We start from the raw sequence: 23,664 nt of genomic DNA, 5'->3' as shown, positions 1-23,664 counted from the left end.
AGTGAATAATTGAAGTCAATCCTCATGGCACTCCAAATCTTTCCAACTTAAAAAAAACATATTAATCCCAAAGCTCTGTCTTCCGTGTGTTAACCAATCCACAATCCATGCAAACAGTACCTCCAATACCATGAGACTCTATTTTGCATAATAACCCTTCATGGACCATCTTAGCAAATATCTTCCGGAAATCAAAATATACTAAATATGTCACTTCCCCTAATCAACTCTGCTCATTATATTCTCAAAGAACTCTAGCAAATTTGTCAAGTATTATTTGCCTTTCATAAAATCTGTTGGCTCTGTTTAATCATGTTTAGGTTTTCTCAATATCCTGCTATTTCTTCCATAACAATGGTTTCTAGAATCTTCCTAATAACAGATGTTAGGTTAACTGGTCATATTCGCCGAGCTGAGAATTTGTGTTGCAGACGTTTCGTCTCCTGTCTAGGTGACATCCTCAGTGCTCCAGCATTTATAGTGGTTTGAATCTGCTGCTTCCGGTTGTCAGTTCCAGCTGTCCGCTGCAGTGGCCGGTATATTGGGTCCAGGTCGATGTGCTTGTTGATTGAATCAGTGGATGATTGCCATGCCTCTAGGAATTCCCTGGCTGTTCTCTGTTTGGCTTGTCCTTTAATTGTAGTGTTGTCCCAGTCGAATTCATGTTGCTTGTCATCTGCGTGTGTGGCTACTAAGGATAGCTGGTCGTGTTGTTTCGTGGCTAGTTGGTGTTCATGGATGCGGATCGTTAGCTGTCTTCCTGTTTGTCCTATGTGGTGTTTTGTGCAGTCCTTGCATGGGATTTTGTACACTACGTTGGTTTTGCTCATGCTGGGTATCGGGTCCTTTGTCCTGGTGAGTTGTTGTCTGAGAGTGGCTGTTGGTTTGTGTGCTGCTATGAGTCCAAATGGTTGTAGTAGTCTGGCTGTCAGGTCAGAAGTGCTCTTGATGTATGGTAAAGTGGCTAGTCCTTTGGGTTTGTGGCATGTCCTCATTCCGTTGTCTTTCCCTTCAGCATCTGTTGATGAAATTGCGGGGGTTTTTGGCGAATACATTGTAGAGGTGTTCTTCAAGCCACTATAAATGCCGGAGAAAAGATCACAGAAGCGTGTCACAGGAGGGTCCCAAGCACTGAGGATGTCACCTAGACAGGGGACGAAATGTCTGCAACACAAATTCCCATCTTGGTGAACAGAACCACAACAATGAGCACCTGAGCTACAAATCTTCGTACAAACTTTAACTGGTCATATGTTTCCTGCTTGTTATGTCCCTCCCTTCTTGAAGAGGGGTGTCACATTAGTTTTCGAATTGACTGGAACCCTCCCAGAATCCAGTGAGTTCTGGAATGTTTTAACCAAAGTCTTCACTATCTACGCAAAACCACTGATGCAGACTATCAGGTCCAAAAGACTCGTCTGTCTTCAGTCCCATTTGTTTGTCAAATAATTTGTTCCTCATAATAGAAGCTGTTACAAGACGTTTCCTCCCATTCGTGACTTGTTTAACTGTAATCTTTGAGATGTTCATAGCATCCTCTACCTCTACCTCTACAGTTGGCTGAATGTTGGCTTGTGACACTGAGTGATGCCAACAGTAAGAGTTCAATTCCTGCACCAGTTGAGGTCACCATGAAGGACTCTCCTTCTCAACTTCTGCTCTCACCTGAGATGCAGCAACCATCAGATTAAACTACCACTGGTCATCTCTCTCGAATGAGAGAACAGCCAAATAATCTGGTAAGACTGTGGCGGTTTTACCTTTTAGTATCCTCTGCCATGAAGACCCTAATTTAGCTACTCTCTTTCATTTTACACATTGACAGAAGCACTGACTGTTTATTTTTACATTTCTTGTCAATTTACTGTCATTAACAATTCATTAACTATTAACTTTTTAGTCACCCATTGCTGATTCCTAAAGAATTCTCAATTATCTGTCCTACCACTAGTTTTCACCACTTTGTACATCTCAGTTTTTTATTGAACACTCTCTTTGACTTTGTTAACCATCTATGGTTGATATTTTCGCACTAAGTCCTTCGTTTTAATGGAATAAATTTTTGCTGACTGTTATGAAATACATATGCCACTGCTCAACTACTGACTTTCCCCTTCGTCGATTTTCCCAGCATTCATAACTCTTTCTTCCTACCCCTGTAATTACTCTTATTTAAGTTGCTCTTCTTCGAACTGAATTTGAAATTTTACTTTGCTGTGATCACCTTCATCTGCTGGACCCTTAACCATGTGATCCCTAATTAATCCTACCTCATTTCACTTTTCCAGATCTAAAATCACCTGTTTTCAGTTGGGTTCTGCAACATACATGCCAAGAAACAATCCCTGATGTACTTGACAAATTTGTCTTCCACGTTACCCTTGTCCATCTGATTTGTTCAGGCAATATACAGACTACAATGACCCACAACAATTGTAGTGTCCTTCTTACATGCCTCCATTATTTCCTTTGAACTACAGTGAAGCAACCCTTTGGTGATCTAATGCCTGTGAAAAATGTTAGTACGTCAATATTTTCAAAAATTCAATGTTTGAACTGATTTTTCTTTAAATTACTGCTCAAGTATGAAGGAATAAAATACTGCTGCTTTTGAAAAGAAGAATTGGAATGAAAAAAGGAATTTGCTTCAGACACAGTGTGTTATGTAATGGGTTAACCAAATACACAGGTTCTTTGTTAAAATGACATTTATTAATTCAGAAGTTCTCATTTCCACTGTATGTGGGACTTATTTAGCCAACATACTCGTCCAATTTACTTCAACTAATGTGGTTAGATTATAAATTATCATTATACTTGCATTTTAATGAGCAATGAATATTAATGATTTACAGTTATCCCACACCTATAAAGCAACTTTTTAAGACCAGTTGAGAAGCTACAATATGTCGGTTGAGTTCTCATTACAAAATCAAGGTAACACTTGTTAGTAAGAAACAAGAGTAATAACACAACAACACAATGAAAAGTAGAAGTTAAAATAAATTAATGACTGTGAACACAGAGAGCCCACCTTAAGGTTTCAGTTATATGTTCCACTTGTAAGTAGGTTATGGGCTGACTTCCCTGAGCTGCTTATCAAGCTGTCAGAATGAGATGGGCCCCAGGCTTACTGCCTTCACTATTGAGCGCAGAACAATCACCTGAATGGAAGTGGCGCTCTGCCTATCCTTTGTTTGCCCTAGGCCCACTTCTCTTTGCCAATGTTTGCTGCACCTGAGTACTTATAACCTGTACCACAGATTAAAATAGAATTTGGCACAGGGCCTACTTCAGCACAGCACATGGCTCAGAAAGTCTTTTCTTGTACCTTTGCACAGAAATAACCATCAGCGTCAGAAACCATTTTAAAAAAAAATGTGCTCCATGCTTCAGCAAAAACCATAGCCATTTCTAAAAATGTAATTACTGATCATTATAAGTCACACACACACAACAAAACAGAGCTGGTAACCAGCTATAGAATTTGTTTAAATAACCTGGATTTACCATCCTTTCCAGCTGGGCAGAAAGTAAGACACAGGATACTTGGCACTACACTGCAAGAAAGACAACAACAAGCACAAACTGGCTATTGAATTCAGACAATTTGGCAGCAAGTCAAATTTTGTGAATACACTTCTGTATGGTAGAAAAATTAAAATTAGAAAAATTAGCACATTTATAAGGATTTAAATTTCCCATTTCAGACAAGTTAGTGGCCTAAGTGAAGTCAAGTTCATATGGTATACCTTTTCCAGCACTGTGACAATACATGGGTTTAGGTAGGATAATGATTATAATATAATTAGTTTTTAAGTTAATTTTTGCATAACTGTTTAAGTTATGAATGTGGATGACAAATGGTCTTTCACAGGTTATAAAATAGATGATTTTTTCCACTGAAAAATAAACTTCCTGTGTAAATACAGAGTTTGGTTTAGGAAAATTATACGCGGGAAAATGTGGCCAACCTCTCTAAAATTCCTAGTTGAAGGAATTTTAAATCCCATATGGTGAATGAAAAGAAGAACTTTCTGAGCTACTTAAGCTGCATAAGACTGAACTGAAAGTTTTTCCTTAGGGTTGACCACATGACCAATGGTTGTTTTGTGGACTGGTGAAGTCATGTTCACCGTGACCCTAGTTTCACTTCCTTATTTCTTTGCTTTCCTCTTCTGTTATGCTATTTGCCACAAACCAGAAGCATAGGCCTGTAAGTTTAATAATTCACAAGAAAACTGCTGTGATTTAGAAATATATTTGCCCCTGGCTGAAAACTGCATTACCACATCATAACAAGGAAAAGAGATGGACCAAATCGGGACAAGATAGAAGGCACCAAGGCATGTGCTGCTTGTAAATGAAACTGTCCTTATAAAGTTAGTCTGCATGCTATAGCACACAGCATCTGAAGGTATTTTTTGGTACGCAACACTGTTGCCTGAACTAATGAACTTCAGAACTGTAAGAGTTAAAAGACAAACTTTGAACTGCTTCATAGCAATGTTAACCCAATACTCCCAGATGTGAACTCAGCCACACAATCAATATGTGATGCTAACATCTGTGTATTTTGTTTACCAACCTTTCCCAACCATGTGAAATATCATCTTTCCTTCTCTCAGGCAACATCTTCAACTGCTGTCAAATATTTCTCCTGTCAATCATGCAAGAGATACTCAATGGAATTCTGACCTAAATTTCTGTAACTTTCAATTTTCCTCTTTGTACATAGAAAGTATTCTCAGAAAAAAAGCCAGCTGTACAGATACCTTTTTAACTTAAACTTATACAATCATACAGGCAGTGGTGGTCATGAATATAGGAGTCTGCAAATATCTACAACAATGGCAGGGAACAAGGTATCTTCTCATGAGACGTAAATACTTGGTCCTCAGCTGACATTCTTCCTTCTTCATTTTTGGATGTTATGATTCTGTCACATTCCAGTGCATTATTATCTCTGCTGCTCACTTTCCTGCAAACACTGCTTTCCTAGAAGAATAGTTCAATTACTTTGACCATTAATTCTTGCTGCATCTCTCATAAATCTCAATGTTTAAGTCAAAAAGGGCGTGTTCAATATGTCGTTGACATCCAATATGAACCATCTGTATTGCACCTATGGAATGGGTGCCATGTAGACTTCATCAAGGGGGCTTGCTGTATGTTGTAGATTATTTTTCTTTAAATGTGAGAGAATAAAATTCTAGTGACCTCTTTATATCAGGATTCACCATACAAATTAAAGCTCTGACATCTCTTATAACAAAATGTGGCCTTGCCGAGGTTTTACTGTACTCTAAAATAGAAGTGCATTAAAGTAAGGGAATTCAGCCCAGTATTAGATTTCTTATAGTTGATGTTGGCCATTGAATCATATGATCCAATGATGGTCTCAAAACCCTGAAAGTTCACATAAACACTTAATCAAACAAAGTTCCTCAGAATGGCATGGTTGGAAGTCAACTGCTTTTTATGCTCACTCTGGCCAAAGCTCTCTGACCAGGCTCTATTTAAAACTTCGATTTAAGTACAAACATACTTCAAATTATTTTCAAGTGTTTATAAAACTAAAGTGTAATTGACGGACTGAGTACTGAACACCTGAAAATGTTCGTTTTTAAGCTCATTTTACATAGTTATTATTTCAAACAAAAATATGAAAACAGAATTGAGTTATGGTATGAAAATTTTAGCATAGCCTGGTTTGTAAAATGCAATATAGTGCACTGATTTCAGGGCTGATTATGCAATATACATGTACATGATGAACAGTACTAAAATACTACACTCAGACAATTGTTTTGTTAACAAGGTTTCAGATGGGGTTGTTACCCTCCAACTTGTGTGCAATTGCAGTTATGTAACATTTTGCACATACACTCTACCAGAATTTAATAATCAGCATACTAGCCCTTGCCAGGGTGGAGCTTTTTTTTCAAATTGGCTACCATTTCCCTTCTTTCTGCACGACATTCTGAAAACATACCCGTTTTAAGATGCATCTCTTAGCAAGAACAATTATGTGACTCATATGGCAGAAAGTCAATGTACTCCCTTAAGTCACACACTTTCACTGTCTAATCAAAAAGTCAATCTCCCTCTGTCCTCTCCAAGACAACATCACAGCAAGCAAGCTGATCTGGAAGATAGAGAAACAGCGGGGAATCCGTTCTGGGAACTGATTTCACCCGTGAATTTCCTGTCTGGCCAGGGTCAAAAAGATCAAAGACCTCCACAAAATGATAAGACAACCCTTCATGGGTCTTACTGCCATAAGAATGAGACTGGGTTTTACCTCAATTCCATGACATTTAATGTCAAGAGTGATGAACAATGGTCCTGGTGGATTAAGATACTCAGAGGCATCACAACTCAAGTTTGTAACAAATGCATTTCCAATGAAAATACTTCATTGTACTATTTTACCTGTACACATTGTAAAAATATAATTATAGAAATTCAAAATAATATCAAGGCTACTGAACTATCATATTTGTTGCTCTAAAAATGTCAGTCATTTCAGGTCCAAGTCATTTAAAAGTAATCATCAGGTAACTAGCACTGAAGTCGGGAAATCTGGGGAAAAAGTGAAATTTGCCAAATCACAAGGGCTGAAGTAGACAAACTGTATTTCATGTTCTGATTTTTTTTTAAGTCTGTAATTGACACAACAACATGTTGGTGATATAAACCAGAAGCAGTGGAGCAATAGGCTGCTTTGTATGATGATACTGTTCACCTGTAGCTGTAGAGAACATGATATAAAATTGTAAGTTTCCTTCGGTCAGATAAATAATGAAGACTATCAGCAGAAAGTTGCACAAAGCAATGTGGTTTTGAAAAATCTGTTGTTTGGAGAATGGAATGAATCTTGCTGTGCTGGGCACAAGCTATTTTTTTTTAGGAAATTGGGCATTTGCCATTGACACCTGTATATGTTTCTCATTTAACAACCAACTTTTGAATTCTGCAAACTAAATGCACGTTAGTTAAATGCTGCACAGCTTCTTAAGGTCACAGAATGTGAATTCAAATCCCAAAAGTTAGTCAGTAAACAATTAATTTGAGGTTTCCCTAAAGGACTTTGTCTATTTGCAGGTCAGCACTGCTAAGCAAAATGCTGGTAAGCTAAAAATGGCAGAATTTGTTAACTGCAGATGTTACCAATGTCAGAAAATAACTGGACCACAACACTTAATTACCAAACAAAATGCAGGTCAACAAATGGTCATTATGATTGTTATGAAAATTAGACTAGTGCAGTGCTGGAAAGCACAGTCTGGCTTTATGCAATTTTTAAACTCAATATTAAAATTAATTTCAAAGGAACTATCTAATCTAAAAATGTGCAGTTTGGGTAGATTAGCCATGGGAAATGCAGGGTTACAGGGATGGGGTAGAGGGTTAGGTATGGGTGAATGCTCTTCAGAGGGTCAGTGTGAACTTAATGGGCTGAATGGCCTGCTTCCATGCTGTAGGGGTTCTATGATCTGGCTGCACAGAAAGAATAGCTGAGAGAGAGGTTAGTCAGCTATAGACCTCGTGTCACAAGTAGCACTTCATTAATTCAGAGGATGCTGCTATCTATTACGTGGTTCCTATCTAATCTTTTCACAATCATCCACAATATTATCAGCTTCCCTAGGGGAGTGGGGTAGTTCACACTTCCCTCTAGCCATTGAGTTCCTAGTGAATAGCAGACACAGCTAGTGGATAGCTCAACTCCACATCCACTGATCCTCACCAAAATCAACACAAGCAGCACATAATCCAGAACAGCAGATTCTACACATGCTTCCTTTTTGATTTCCTTGTGAATTTCACATCTCAGAACGAGGTTCATGAAGCTGTGAAAAAAAAGTAAATGAATCAGCTGCAGTTACGTTCAATCGACCTGAATTAAATACTGACTTGCATTTCCCTGCAGATTTAATACCCTAGTGACCTTGGGAGATATGACAAGGAGAATGACAAGAAACACAATCCGAGGAAGAGCACAGGCTTAGATCTTTCCCACCCATCTATTGGCATTTGACTCTTGTGGTATCCATTGAGACTAGGGAGTAGGTCAACCAGCTGCTTATTCAATTGTAAGATGTGGGGTGGGGGCAGGGCAGGTTGGTGACTGTGGAACAACATGTGAATTAAAAGCAGTTACTTTGCTAAAATCACCAGACAAGAAATGCATTGCAGTACAGAAGGTGTTAAAAATCCAATAAAAAATATAACATGACAGAAACACTTCAAAATATTAACAGAAGACAAGACTATTATTTTGGGTAAAAATTACCCCATGGAAAGGTCTCCATTTGAAATGTGAACCTATCTCACTTTGGATGTTGATAAATTGTGGTGCACTTCAATCATTTTCCTTCTGTATTTCATGTAAATAAGACAACATCAACTGGGTTAATATTAAGGCTACTTTCAGATAGTGCTACATGGAAAAGACAGCTAGAGTGAAAAAGTGCCCTTGCCCAAATGCTATTAGTGTCATTCTACATCAAATGGGCCTAAATCACCGGAGTTCATTTGATCCAAACTGTCAGTATCCAAATTACTATTGGCTTCTCAATAAGAATCTGCAATATACAAAGTGTTTACTGGTGCTGCACTGGTTTTTTGTCTACTCAATAGAACATTATTGACATCACAATAATGCCGTAATCCAACACAACTAATGCAAACTCCTTTTTCTTCTGGAGCACTTACATCTCTTCCCGAGTACGCCATTTTTTCCATGACAATTTACTGTTAGACTGAAGGTTATTTCCCCTCTTGCATGGTCAACTGGCAGCTTTAATTGTTAATTTATCTTCATTTTTATTGTTAAAAAAATCAATAATGTAAAATACAGCCTAAGAATTCAGTACTTTTAATATCTTAATTAAACATGCTCAGACAAATTGAGAATTTGCAATGGGCTAAAAAAAACAGGTTGAAGAGAAATGCATCCTTTACTTGTTATCAAGTGAGTAGAACATAATGACTGATAGGAGCACCATATTTGTAACAAGAAATCTAGCCGAGTTTGTGAAGAAATGTCTTTGGTTCAAGTCCGCACACAATCCTGTTAAAATGTTGACAGCATTTCTGGGGAGTGAACTCTGCTTCCCAAATGAAATCTGATCAGTGTGACTAGTGCTGGTGAGCTGGGAAATAAGGGTATACAGCAAAAAGCAGTAATTCCTTTTACCCGAAGAAGCAGCAAAAGAGGAAAAAAGGCTAAAATAACTGTGGGATTAACACTTTGATCTTTTTTTAAGTGTCTCGTGTTCACTTTCCACTGAATGTGAAGAACGCTTTACATTTAATCTTCAAATACTGTGATAAATTAACAAGACCAAAGAGCACAACACATTGGTCTGACTTTACAAACTCTTTGTGGTTGTGCAAAAAAAGGTCATCTCGGTCAGATTTTTGCATACTAGATGCATGTATTTGTTTTCACATTATTCCAGAGTCTGCTATCATTCACACCCTGTATAAAGCCAGCACAGGGCCTTCTCTGTGCTCCCTGACAGATACTAATGGCTGCTGGCCTCTGAGCCTGTAACCAAACTGCCTGCTCCACATTCCTGGCATTAATGAAGACTTTTACTGAGGCCTGTACCTCTGCTATGTAAACAAAATGGTCAAATCTCCTCCTTTAATGTTACTTCAACACAATACTGTCAAGACGTAAACAACTTTCATAATGGACATGCAACAAGGGCTCATTCAGATAATAAAATATACAATCCCAAGATAACATATGGCCATCAAACCCATCCCCACAGGACAGCACACAAAACAGGCTTTCAGGGTCATTTCATCATGAGTTTCTTTAGCAATACATTATCCTTTTCATATTCTTAAAAATCATACAGCTCACCAGTGCATTGCTTGAAAATGGCTATACAATGTCAAATTCATTGTATACAATGAGTGGTTTAGAAATTTTGATTCAATCTATTGCTTTAATGATACAAGTGTGCCATCGTTACTATTTTATTTCATTATAGCCACATACAAGCAGAAGATACTGATTCAATCCCATATTTGCTACATTGTAAATAGAATATCTTGCCTTTTTGGGTAGTGATAGGTGTATAAATACATGAAAGGACACGTATTACAAGCAGCAGAATTATCCTGTTCATTGATTTTAGCTCTGGGGTATTACAGAGCGAACTTGATTTATCTAGAGATTTTTCCAAAGCTTATTCCCGACTTTTAAACCTAAACGAGACTTTAAAGGCTTATCCACAGAAGAATCTATTAAATACAGCAACATTTGAACCTTTAGTGTGAGCATTTAAAGATAACCATCTTCTTTTGTGATCTAACAGCATATTAACATTACTACTCCTGCTTTCGCTGGACAGACCCACTATATACATACACACACTAAAAACAAACTTACCAGTTCCCCTATGTCATTAATTCTACAGTTTGCCACTAGAAAGATATTGATTCCAACTGGCAGTGTCTGCTAAATGGGCACAGATGTGCCAGTGCTACTTTCATGCAGAATAAAAACTCATCAGTGTTGCAGATCAAATCTATCCTTTCGCTACTGCAATCTTATCTCTGTAAAGCAGTAACAGACAGTAACCTCAAAACTCATTATAAACTGGAAGGATCACTGGTATCTGCTGGTTACATTTTTGACCTGAATTTCATTTAATACTGTAAAATGTTTACTACAAAATATTACAGTAAACATAAATAGAAATCCTCTCCTCTTCTCAACATCTTCACTTTTATTCCCAAGATTCTGTTGCTATCTAGAATGACACTATACTAAATCAAGCACAGATACTAGACAGGTATTATTCACATATACAATTGGAGCGGTAATGGTTGACACACAGGCAGATCTTCAGATTTACACAGATATTATGAACACTGTTATTGGTTGTGCATGCTCACATAGTTTAAAAATTATATGTATTCATTTGAAAAATGTTTTACTGTGTACTTTAAAATACCCAGTCATAACATTCTGATGCTCATACTATGTATTTATCTGGAAGCAAAGTCAAATGCAATGCAAGAATCTTGGTTATTATTCAGCCTGGAACTACTCAACAAAACAATTATGCTTACGCCAAAGCCAACTTTCTGACCTTTTAGTTGTGCCTCCATCTTTTGGGAACACTCATCATTCATCCCATTGCAAAGTCTGCACCCCTTGCTTCTGATTCTATCTACCTCCTCTTCCATTCTCCCAGTTTAAAGCTACCTGTTTGAGTGTTGGCATTCTATTTGATGCTAAACTCACCACCCATCGTTGGTACAGTTTTCATCACAAAGGCTGCCTACTTCCATCTCTGTAACTTCGCCTGTCTCCAGCTCTATTGCTGCCCATCAGCAAAAGAAACTTATTCAGCCATTTGTCATAACCAAACTGCACCAATCTCATGCTCTCTTTGCAAGATGTCCAGCTTTCACCCTCCATAAACTTTAGCTCAACCAAAGCTCTCCTGCCAATATTGTAATTAGCACCAAATCACCCTTTTTTCCTATATCTCAAATTTAAAATTCTAACCAGAGTTCGAGTCATTATTGAATACCACCTTCTTTCCTTCAATGTATTTTTGTCCAATTAGATTTTGTGGTCTTTCAGATACTTTCATGCTAAGTATGAAAGTACCAATTGTAAAAAAGACAGAAAAAAAGCTTGGCAATTATTCCACAAACTTTTATAGTCAAAATATATTGTTTGTCACAGGGTTTATATTAAGTATTTTCATATTCTTATGCCAATTCTCAATCAAATCAGAAATCAGATTTCAGTGCAAATAGAAACGCCCATTATTTCACCTCCAACATTTCTGACTTAGCAGGGATCTTGCTGGGCACACAGAGAAGAAGACAGACAGCCTTACTGAGATTTGAATTTGGCACTTCACAAGTGGAGCCCACCCCTTCCAGCATGTATTTCTTTGGGCTACCCCTTACAGAGACCTTTATTTTACAGTCCCCACTGGGTGTGTATTCAGCAATGTATGTGGAAATTTGACTTGGCTAACCCACTGCCTTCCCAGCCAGGCTTGACCTATAATATAGCAGGAGAGGATGTGGCGGTGGGGGGGAGGGTGCTGATTGGGTTTGCTGGCTTCCCACTTAAAGCAAAATTAGTTGCCAATTGCATTTGCTAACAAACCATGTATATGGAATAGTACATTGGCCGCACTGTAAATTGGGTGGCAGGATTCAGAAAGCTTTTTTTAATAATAACTGTGGAAAAGGCAGAAAGGAAGGTGGGGTGCAACATTTAGGGGAGGTGCTTTGGATTTTGTGCGAACCCCTCCCCCCCCTCCCTTCAAAGATGTACCACTTCTCCTTTGTTTCTCCCAGTCTGGATCTCTCATTCAGGAATGCTGGTAGGCCAGGCGATGAGAGGAGTCACACAGCCTTTCAAGGAGGTCTTGAGCTTCCAGCTACACCAATCGCCAACCTTCATTCTCCAGCTCTGATCGCTAAGTTGTTGCTTTACACATTTGGAGAGCCTCGTTCCTTCCTTAGCACAGTTCTCTGCCTACATCTGATACACCCCTAACCAATACCCCAGTAGCTTTGGCTCTTTCCTGCCTTTTGAGTAAAATACATTTGAGGTGCTGTGCTTAAATTTATCCAAATATTGGGCTTATATATGCAAGGGTCAATATTTTCTACTTCCCAGATAACTATTGCTGCTAAGCTAACTTCTGCTGAATTCACACAAATTTTGAATTGAAGAAACATCATTGTAATATTTTTGGTTTGCCAACTCTGAATTTGGACTTAACCCTCCCACTTCATTTAGGGTGCCAATAACACTCAGAAAAACTTCCATCATTTTCTAAAACACCAAGTTTATGACGAGCAGAACATCTGGAGATACATACAACAACCCGGACATTAATGAATAATCTCCCCAGTGTGTTTTACATTTTACAGTGGAGGCTTATAAATACACATAAAGCAATACATTTGTTGAGCCACTGACGTACCAGTCAGTAAATGCCTACCTCATTCTGTCTTGTTTGTTAATCAATCAAGACACCAATCAGTAAAACCTCACGTTCTAAGCTATTGTGCGCTGACTGCCCTGACTCCTCTCATCTTACCGCACCAGAAACACAAGCGAGTTCAATGATTTTGTTAATTGCACACTGCACGCAACATTGCCATCTTAGAAAGATGTCACATTACAGAATCAGACTTTCCATCTTAATATATCTCAATGCTTATACCTCTTTACCAGCATCTGACAAAAAGCCACTTCACCAAGTGACAAAATGGCTTCTGAAAAACAAAAGACTCAAATAAAATGTTCTTGAAAAATATACCATAGAATGCATCCCTCAAAAGCTTGTTCTGGACATTTGTAATGCAATTACAATCAACATGCTTACGCATTTATTAAAACTACAGCAAAGTGTTAGGAACAGACTAAAAGCAGATGATCCATCTTGTCTTACCACACTATCCCAGTTCTACACAGAGACCTTGTTCTTTTCACTGCTTTTCAAATGCTCCTAATGACAGAAGTCATACTAGAATAAGTAGATTCTGAAGTTGTCTGAGATTTACAAGATTTCTTTGCACCTACACAGAAGAACCAGCAGGTGATTTAAAAGGCTTGTGGGTATTGCTTTGAAAAGGGGAAGGTCAGCAACTGATTTAAAGGCCATAATTCTACCAGAAAGGCATTGAAAGGCCCATTGTTGTCAGAAATGTGACTAAGAAAGGCCTGATACCAATTCAACAGGCCTGGTGGAAAAACAGTTTCAAAGCAGAACATCTGAGATTTTCGTAAATAATGAGCCCTACTATAATTTGAATGGATGCTTTGATAACCCAGAGAAGTTCAAAGGATGTCACAAACTGGAACTAAAATTTTATCAATTACAATCACCTGCACCACAGACCCTCAAGATTAATATATCCTCAGCTACTTGGTATTTTTTAATATTCATTCATTGGATGGCACGTCGCTGGCTGGGTCAGCATTTATTCTGATCCCTAATTGCCCAGATGTTAGTTCAAGAGTAAACCATATTGTTGTGGACCTGGTGTCACAGATAAGCCAGACCAGGTAAGGATGGCAGATCTCCTTCTATAAAGGACAATAGAGAACCAGGTGGGTTTTCAGACAATTGACAATGGTAGCATAGTTAGCATCGGACTAGCTTTTTATTCAAAATTTTTATTGAATTCATATTCAATTTCTCCATCCGCCATGGTGAGATTCAAAGCCACGTTCCCAGAATATTAGTCTGAGACTCAGATTACCAGTCCACTGACATAACCACTTTGTCATTGTCTGCCCCAGGTTTTCAATAAAGTTTAAACAATTAATAGAATTGTTCAGGTTCAATTTCAAAATGCTTCACTGTAAAATGTGAATCAAAGCCTTTTGAAGATCTAATGATTGACAGAAGAGTATTACAAGCAAAACAACAAGGAATAAGAGTTGGTCACTCAACCCATCGAGCCTGCTCCACCATTCAATAAGGTCCTCGATGATCTGGTTTTAACCTCAACTCTGCATTCCTCCATATTCCCGATAATCTTTCATCCCCTTGGTAATCAACAATCCATCTACCTCTGCCTTAGAAATATTTAATGATTCTGCATCCACAGCCTTTTAAGGAAGAAAATCCAAAGACCCACAACCCTCTAAGAGAACAAAATATCCACTCCTATTTTAAATGGGTGTCCCTTTACTTTTAAACTATGACCCCAGTTCTAGATTCCTCCACCAGAGGAAATATCAATTCAACATCCACAAGGTCAAGTCCCCTCAGGATCTTACATGTTTCTATTAAGTCACCTCTGATTCTTCTAAACTCCAGAGGATACAGACCTGGCCTGTCTAGCCTTTCCTCATAAGACTGTCTGCTCGTTCCAGGTGTTTAGTATACCTTTTCTGAACACATTATGATCCTTCCATGAGTATAGTGACAAGAACTGTATAACACACCACATGCCATCTTACCAATGCTCTGTATAACTGAAGCATAACCTCCCTACTCATGCATTTAATTCTCCTTGCAGTATTAGCTTCCTTGATTACTTGACGTACCTGCATACTAACCTTCTATGATTCATATCGTCAACCTTTGTAATAATAAACTAAGTATTAATTGCAGAAGACCCAAAGAAGATTTTACAAATTTAACATTTTATAATTGATAATGAGTTAATTAGTACATAACAAATACTATTGAGAGGAAACTAAGTTGCCATTAACAGACACATTACAGGGTGAATGAACTGTGAAATGAATAAATGAATGCTAAAACATGTTTTAAAAAGAACCCTCAGAACATCCACTTTTACAGAGTTCAGTATGGTCCACATGGTTGTGTTTCCTATGGGCTATGTTCTCAAATGGCATAACCAGCTTGCCAAGTAATTAAGATTCAGGTAGGGGCTAAAGTGCAGAAATATGGACCTCACCATTTGCCACATCAGCAAGTTCTTCAAATTCCATTTAGCCATATAATGGGTGGTTTTTCCAGATGGACATTTTTTACACTGCCCATTTATAGGGTATGGCTTCAGTATCAGAATTTTAAAAATGTAACTGAAATGACCAGATCCTAACTCATAACTTCTCCAAGATACACATTCAATATTAGATGACTGGCATCAATTACTACTTCAAGTCAGTGTCATGAACAGCTCACCAATTGGATGCAAAATTGGCTTGACAGTAGGAGACAGAGTGGTGGCTGAGGGTTTGTTCAGATTGGAGGCCTGTGACCGGCGGTGTGCCTCAAGGATTAGTGCTGCGCCATGGCTGTTTGTCATTTATATAAACACTTTGGATGAGAATATGGGAGGCATAGTTAGTAAGTTTGTGGATGACATCAAAATTGGACACTGAAGAAGATTATTGAAGAGCACAATGGGATCTTGATCAACTGGGCCAGAGCACCGAGGAATGGCAGATAAGAATTTAATTCAGTTAAATGTGAGGTGTTGTACTGTGGTAAGATAAATCACAGCAGGACTTACACAGTTAATGATAGGGCCCTGGAGAGAGTTATCCAACAGAGAGACCTAGGGATGTAAGTACCTAATTCATTGAAAGTGGCTTCACACTGGTAGGTACATGATGCTGGCCTTCATCGGTCAGAGCATTGAGTATAGGAGTTGGGACTTCATGTTACAACTGCACAAGACATTGGTTAGGTCAAATTTGGAGGACTGTCTACAATTCTGGCCATCCTGCTATAGGAAGGATGCTATTAAACTGGAAAGGATGCACAAAAATGTTACCAAGACTGGAGGGTTGGAGTTATAAGGACAGGTTGAATTTGTCCTTACTCCTTGGAACATAGGAGGCTGAGGCTCTATAACGGGTGACCTTATAGAGGTTTATAAAATCATGTCATGCATAGATAAGGTGAATAGACAAGGTTTTTTACCTAGGGTAAGGGAGTCCAAAACTAGAGAATGCAAGTTTAAGGTGAGAGGGGCAAGATTTAAAAAGGACATGGGAGAATGGTGCATATATGGAACAAGCTGCCAGAGGAAGTGGTAGAGGTGGGTAAAATTACAACATTTAACAGACATTTTGACAGGTACATGGATGGCAAATGTTTAGAGTAATATGGGCCAAATACAGGCAAATAGGACTGGTTCAGTTTAGGAGACCTGGTCAGCATGGATAATTTGGGCTGAAGGGTCTGTTTCATTGTCATATAATTCTGTAAACAAAATGTCTTGTTCATTTTTATGACACTGGAGTACTTCCTTCCAATTCAGTCAATCAATCTATTTCACCACCATTCAAGTATGTACATACTGTGAATGGAAGATAAGCTTTATGATATTGGATTAAAATCACACCTATTGCAGGTAATCAATACATAGTATTCTGATCTTCAGCCAAAGTTCCAGTAGTTATTGATAGCCACCTACCAATTTATCATAAAACTGCAAGTCATAAATGGTTGTCTAGTTTGAAAAGAGAAAGTTAAACTTTAGACCTGATCAATACCAATCACACGACAATGCAAAACATAGCACATACACTGAGTACCAGTCATCTAGCTATAGTAAAGGAACCCCTATCAAATAATAATGAATAGCAGAGATGTGAATGGTTAGTTTGCTATTTGTTATATGGCTGCTCACAAACTAACAAGTGAATGGAGCATATAATTAGGTAACAGAGTTTAGCATACTCATACTTTTCCATAGACCATCAATAATTCTAATCCATAAGGGCAAACATTGTATGCAATATTCAGAAAATAACCAACATTCATATCCAAAAACAACATGTGACAATAGCTATTTGTGAAATGCTTCAGATATGTTTCTTTTTCATCAGAAGACCTTATTTGACACTCAGAATCCATACAAGACTCTGAATGACTTGAAGTGCAGCCTGGTAGAAATGCTTTTGACACAAAAAGCAAGAAAGCAGAAAGGTGCTATTTTGGTAACAACACTGAAAATCTCTTCACCTCTCCAATTCAAAGACACTCCTTAAAACCTATTAATTTGACCAAGCTTTCAATCACTCACCACAAGATTTTCTTCTTTGGATCAGTGTTAGGTTTTGTTTGATCACAGTCTTCTGAAGCACTTTCGGGCATTTCCCAATATTTAAGCTGCTATGTGTTGTTGTGCTGCAGTAGTCCTCATCTCCATCATACACAGTACTGTAATGCAGTTTATCATCTCCTCTCTATTCCTGTGATACATTGTAATCTATTCAATCCCATGATATCATATAATACAGTACATTCTATCTATTCCTGGAATGAATTATAAACAAGATTGTATGGATGAAAAAGACCATTTCACCCATGATCCACGCACACCAGCCAACACTGACTTTCTTCACCACAGTTTCTGATTCTTAACTTTAGGATTTTCATCTACACCTCTCTGTGCAGAGGTCTTATAACCACAATTAAGATGTGGAGGTGCCATTAAGATGTTGGACTGGGGTGGACAAAATCAGAACTGACATCACACCAGGTTATAGTCCAGCAGGTTTACTTGAAATCACAAGCTTTCGTAACACTGACCCTTTGTCAGGTGAAGATCTCACCTGATGAAGGAGCAGTGTTCCAAAAGCTTGTGATTTCAAATAAACCTGTTTGATGATAACCTGGTGTCATGTGCCTTCTGACTTTTACCGAAATTAATGTCTTGATATCCACTACATATTCGACTTTTGTTTTATGAACCTGCAGCCCCTGTTCTACCCCTTGAATTTTAATTTAAAATAATTATCTATATTTTCCTTTCTTGCACGCATTATGATTCCAGTTGATGTTATTATTGAAACCTGGCCTGATTTTGTTGTTAGCTTTAACAAGGCGATCTTTCACCGACACACAAGCACGCAATGCTGCAAATTTAATTTAAACAAGTTTCCCACGCACAAGAAATGAAAATCAAACTACAATAAAACCAAACTATGTACATACAATACAAATGTAAAGATTTCAGAGCATATAGAGCCAACAGCGTGCCTTTACATATTCACACTCGACAGAATTCCCTTCTCTGACACATCTGCAAGGGTTTAACGTAACACGTGCTTTAACTTCTGTCCTGAGCATCTGATAACCTCCACCTTGAGTCTTCACACAACTGAACACAGACTAACTCAGCTTCAAATAACCCCTTCAGAGTACAACTAAACATTTCCGGTCTGCAATTTTAAAACATTAAGGTAATCTATCTCTTCACAGTTATAAACTCTCTCTCTTTTTAAGAAGCAATTGTCTGATACAGCCACCTACAGCCATGACTTCTACAGATTGCCCAATCCAAAAAGACTTTCTTTAAGCTATGAATACTTCACCTAAACCAAAAAAAACTTCCAGTTGAAACCTAATGAACAACTGTTTACTCTGTTCACTCCTAAAAATGTTTCCAAAGTCAACAAATTGCCAATAGTCTCAATAAACTGTCTTTCTCAGATTATTATTAGTTACAAGAAATCACCATGGTTACGTAAATATCAACAAATTAATAACTAAACCACCTTCACACACACACAAAACTCACATGTCACTAGCTCAATCTGAACTGGAAATAAGTGATATTAACATATAGATATATCACTCAACGCATTTTCATTACTGATCAAAAATTATCCCCATCCTATTTCTAGCATTAAAAGCAGGAACACATGGATGTTAAACGTAGAATTACATAGCAACCAAACTTTATATGGACACCACATCTCTTTACGTCCTTGATACCTACTCTCAATAAAATGTGTACGATCACATTTTCTTTTCTGGGTTTATGAATGATTTTCAAGTTATACTGTTGCAGAATTAAGCTCTACTGAGACAATCATAAATTCTTGTCCTTAAAACAGTTTCTACTATATTGTTGACGATGTAAATTTCAAAATGATATCCAGCCAAGGTAAGAGTCATTGTCTCCTTCCTGTGCTGTAGCTAGTTTGAACAGCTTTGTATAATTTGGCACAGCTAAAACCAGTGAGGTTGTCAGCACATCTTTCAGGTTTTCAAAAACACTTTGCTACTCTTGTACCCACTCAGATTGCCTGTACTTCTTCAACAACTTTGTTAAAGGTGCAGCAAAAGTGTTGCAATTCAGAACAAACTTGTGATAAAATCTGATGCCAATGTAACACAAATTTTCACGCCGATTAGAGGTCCTCTCTCCACAGATGCTCCCAGATCTTCTGAGTTTCTCCAGAATTCTCTATTTGTTACAAAATTTCGGGAATGGGAAAATCCAAAATAGCCTTGCTTTAATTTCTCTTGGCCTAGTTTTAGAGTGTGGTCCAAATAAGTCACCTTTGTCTTTGCAAATTCATTCTTAGCCAGAGTTACACCAATCAAACTATTCAGTTAAATAGTGTAAGTGTCCTTCACAGGTTTAGCGAAAAACAACTGAATTGTCAACATAAAAAATCTGCCAAGTCCTTCAGTGACTTCTTTGGTTAAATTTTTGAAATGTTACTGGTGCATTTTTCATTCAAAACAACATGATGTTTTATTTCTTTGGCTCAGTCAACAAAAGGTACCAAAACCCTTTTACAAGTCTATTTCAGGTTAAACATGGGCAAGGAAGCCTCTTCCTGATTACCACTTACCATCCTCCCTCCACTGGCGAGTCAGTATTCCTCCATGTTGAGTAGCGTTTGGAGAAAGCTCTAATTGTGGTAAGGACACAAAATGTACTCCGGTGATGGATATCAATGTCCACCACCAATAGTGGTTCAGCAGCTGCATTGCTAATCAGGCTGGTCAGGTACTAAAGGACATAGCTACTAGGTTGGATCTGCAGCAGGTGGTGAGGAAACCAACAAGAGGGAAAAACATCCCTCATCCTTACTGATGTACTGGCTGCAGGTGCATCTCACCAAGACAGTATCAGTTAGAGTGAACACTGCACAGTCCATGTGGAAACAAAGTCCCAACTTCACATTCAGAATACCCTTCACCATGGTGTGTCACACTACCTTTGTGCTAAATATTACAGACTTTGAACAGATATAGCAACTCAAGACTGGGCATCCATGAGGTGCAATGGGCCATCAACAGCGGAATTATACTCCAGAACAATCTGCAACCTCATGGTCTGGCGTTGCCCAGTCTTAAGCATTATCATCAAGCCAGGAGTTCAATGGAGAGTGCAGGAAGGCATGCCAGGTACAGCATCAGACACACCTGAAAATAAAGTGTCAACCTGGTGAAGCTACAAAACAGGACTACTTGCATCTAGATTAGAGTGGTGCTGGAAAAGCACAGCAGGTCAGGCAGCATCCGAGGAGCAGGAAAATCAACATTTCGTACAAAAGACTTTCATCAGGAATAGGGCTTTTGCCCGAACGTTGATTTTCCTGCTCCTCGGATGCTGTCTGACCTGCTGTGTTTTTCCAGCACCACTCTAATCTAGACTCTGGTTTCCAGCATCTGCAGTCCTTGTTTTTACTGAGGACTACTTGCATGACAAACAGCATAAGCAGCAAGTGATAGACAGAGCTAAGAAATCCCCACCACCAACAGATCAGATCTAAGCTCTGCAAACCTGCCACATCCAGTTGTGAATGGCAATGGACAATCAGTTCACTGGAGGAGGAGGAGGAGGCTCCACAAATATCCTGATCCTCAATGGTGGAAGAGCCCAGCACATCAGTGAAAAAGATAAGGCTGATGCATTCACAACTATCTTCATCCAGAAGTGCCAATTGGATGATCCAGTGGTCCCCAGCATTACAGATACTAATCTTCAGACAATTAGATTCACTCCACATGATACCAAGAAGCACGTGGAGGCACTGAATACAGGAAAGGCTATGGGCCCTGACAATACTGGCAATAGTGCTGAAGGCCTGTCTCAGAACTTGCTGTTCCCCTGCCAAGCTGCTCCAGGACAGTTACAACACTGGCATCGATTCAACAATGTGAAAAAGTGTCCAAATATGTTCTGTATACAAAAAACAGCACAAATCCAACATGGACAATTACCACCCCATCGGTCGACTCTCAATCATCAGTTAGGTAATGGAATAAAATTCATCAACTGTGCTATCATGTAGCAACTGCTTATCAATAACCTGCTCAGTGACACCCTCTTTGGGTTTTGCCAGGTCACTCAGCTCCTGATCTCATTACAATCTCGCCTCAAACATAGACAAAAGAGCTGAATTCCAAAGGTAAGGAGAGAGTGACTGCCCTTCCCATCAAGGCAGCATTCCACCAAGTATGGCATCAAGGAGCCTTAGCAAATCGGGAATGAATGGATATCAGGGGCAAACTCTCCAGTGGTTACAGTCATTCCTGGCAGATGGGAAGATGGCTGTGGTTATTGGAAGTCAGTTAGCTCAGCTCCAAGACATCTCTGCAGGAGTTCCGCAGGGTCTTGTCCTAGGCCCAACTATTTTCACCTGCTTCATCAATGACCTTCCCTCCATTCTAAGTTCAGAAATGGGGGATATTCGCCGATGATTGGACAATGTTCAACAATCATTTTGTGACTCCTCAGATACTGAAGCAGTTCATGTTCAAATGCAACATCCAGGCTGGGGCTGACAAGTGTCAAGTAACTTTTATATCACACAAATGGCAGACAATGACCAAAAAGAGTCAATCTAACTACATGACAGTTAATGGTGTTACCATGACTGAATCCCCCACTGTCAACAACCTGGAGGTTACCATTGACTAGAGACTCATCTGGATTCACCACATAAACACCATGGTTAAAACAGCAGGTCAGAGGTTAGGAGAACAAGAAGAACAAAGAAGAACAAAGAAAATTTACAGCCCAGGAACAGGCCCTTCGGCCCTCCAAGCCTGAGCCGATCCAAATCTACTGTCTAACCTGTCGCCCAATTCCTAAGCATCTGTATCCCTCTGCTCCCCACCTACTCATGCACCTGTCCAGACGCATCTTAAATGAATCTATCGCGCCTGCCTCTACTACCTCTGTTGGCAATGCATTCCAGACACCCACCACCCTCTGTATAAAGTATTTGCCGCATGTATCGCCCTTAAACTTTTCACCTCTCACCTTGAAAGCTGGACCTCTTGTTATTGAATCCTTCACTCTGGGAAAAAGCTTATCACTATCTACCCTGTCTATACCCTTCATGATTTTGTAGACCTTAATCAGGGCCCCCCTCAATCTCCTTTTTTCTAATGAAAACAAACCTAACCTACTCAACCTTTCTTCATAGCTAGCACCTTCCATACCAGGCAAGATCCTCATAAACCTTCTCTGCACTCCTTGTGGTAATGTGGCGAGTAACTCACCTCCAAATTCCCTAAAGCCTGTTCACCATCTACAAGTCAGGAGACTGATGGAACACTCTCCACTTGCTTGGATGGTTGCAGCTCCAACAACACTCAAGAAACTTGACAACATCCAGGACAAAGCAGCCTGATGGACCGGCACCAGCTCCATTAGCAGTGACTCCATCCACCACTGACACTCAGCAGCGGTGTGTATAATCTACAAGATGCATTGCAAAAAATCATGGATGATTTCCCTTTACACTACTCACATTCTCTCTCACTTCTATACAGTTTAAGTGAACAGTTGCTTCAATGCCTGGTCCTGAGCATCTCATGGCTTCTTCCTTGAATCTTCACATAAATAACGATAGACTAACTCAATTTCAAGTAACCTCTTCAGGGTTCAAACCAACAGTTCTGAGCTGGACTTTTAAAATTAAATTAATTGTGCTGAGGCATTCTGTTTCCTATTGGTTCTAAACTATTTATCTTCTTTTGGAGCAATTATTTTATACATCGAGCTCTAACTATAACCTCTGCAAACTGCCCAATGCAAAAACATTTTCTTCAACATGTTCACTCAAGCCAAATGAGCAATTCCCAAATCTTCTAACTGAAACCTAACAATCTCTCTGTTTGCTTGTAAAGATGTTCCCAATGTAACCAAATTGTCATTATGGTCTTTTGTTAAGGAAGAAAACATCATGGCTACAGAAATACCTACAGTTTAATCATTAAACACCATCAGACACACAGACCAAAACCTATACGCCACTAACTCAAATCCAACGCAAAAATAAACAGGATTAAACATGTAAATCAAACCTTACATCATACTTATAGTGCACCAGGTAGTTTTTCACTTTTTGTGCATGAAACTGGCCACTGGTGAGCATCTTCTTGCCATTTGTTCCAAGCATGAAAC

At 38.8% G+C, this 23,664-nt stretch overlaps 1 protein-coding gene across 4 annotated transcripts in view; it reads right to left on the bottom strand.

Annotated features, from left to right (window-relative positions):
* Window positions 1-23,664, bottom strand: part of zfhx3b (zinc finger homeobox 3b) — a 505,913-nt gene that overhangs the window by 442,428 nt on the left and 39,821 nt on the right. The window lies entirely within an intron of this gene.

This window comes from Chiloscyllium punctatum, chromosome 26 (assembly GCF_047496795.1).
Source record: "Chiloscyllium punctatum isolate Juve2018m chromosome 26, sChiPun1.3, whole genome shotgun sequence".
Taxonomy (NCBI): Eukaryota; Metazoa; Chordata; class Chondrichthyes; order Orectolobiformes; family Hemiscylliidae; genus Chiloscyllium; species Chiloscyllium punctatum.
This window is presented reverse-complemented; position numbering and strand designations above follow the sequence as displayed.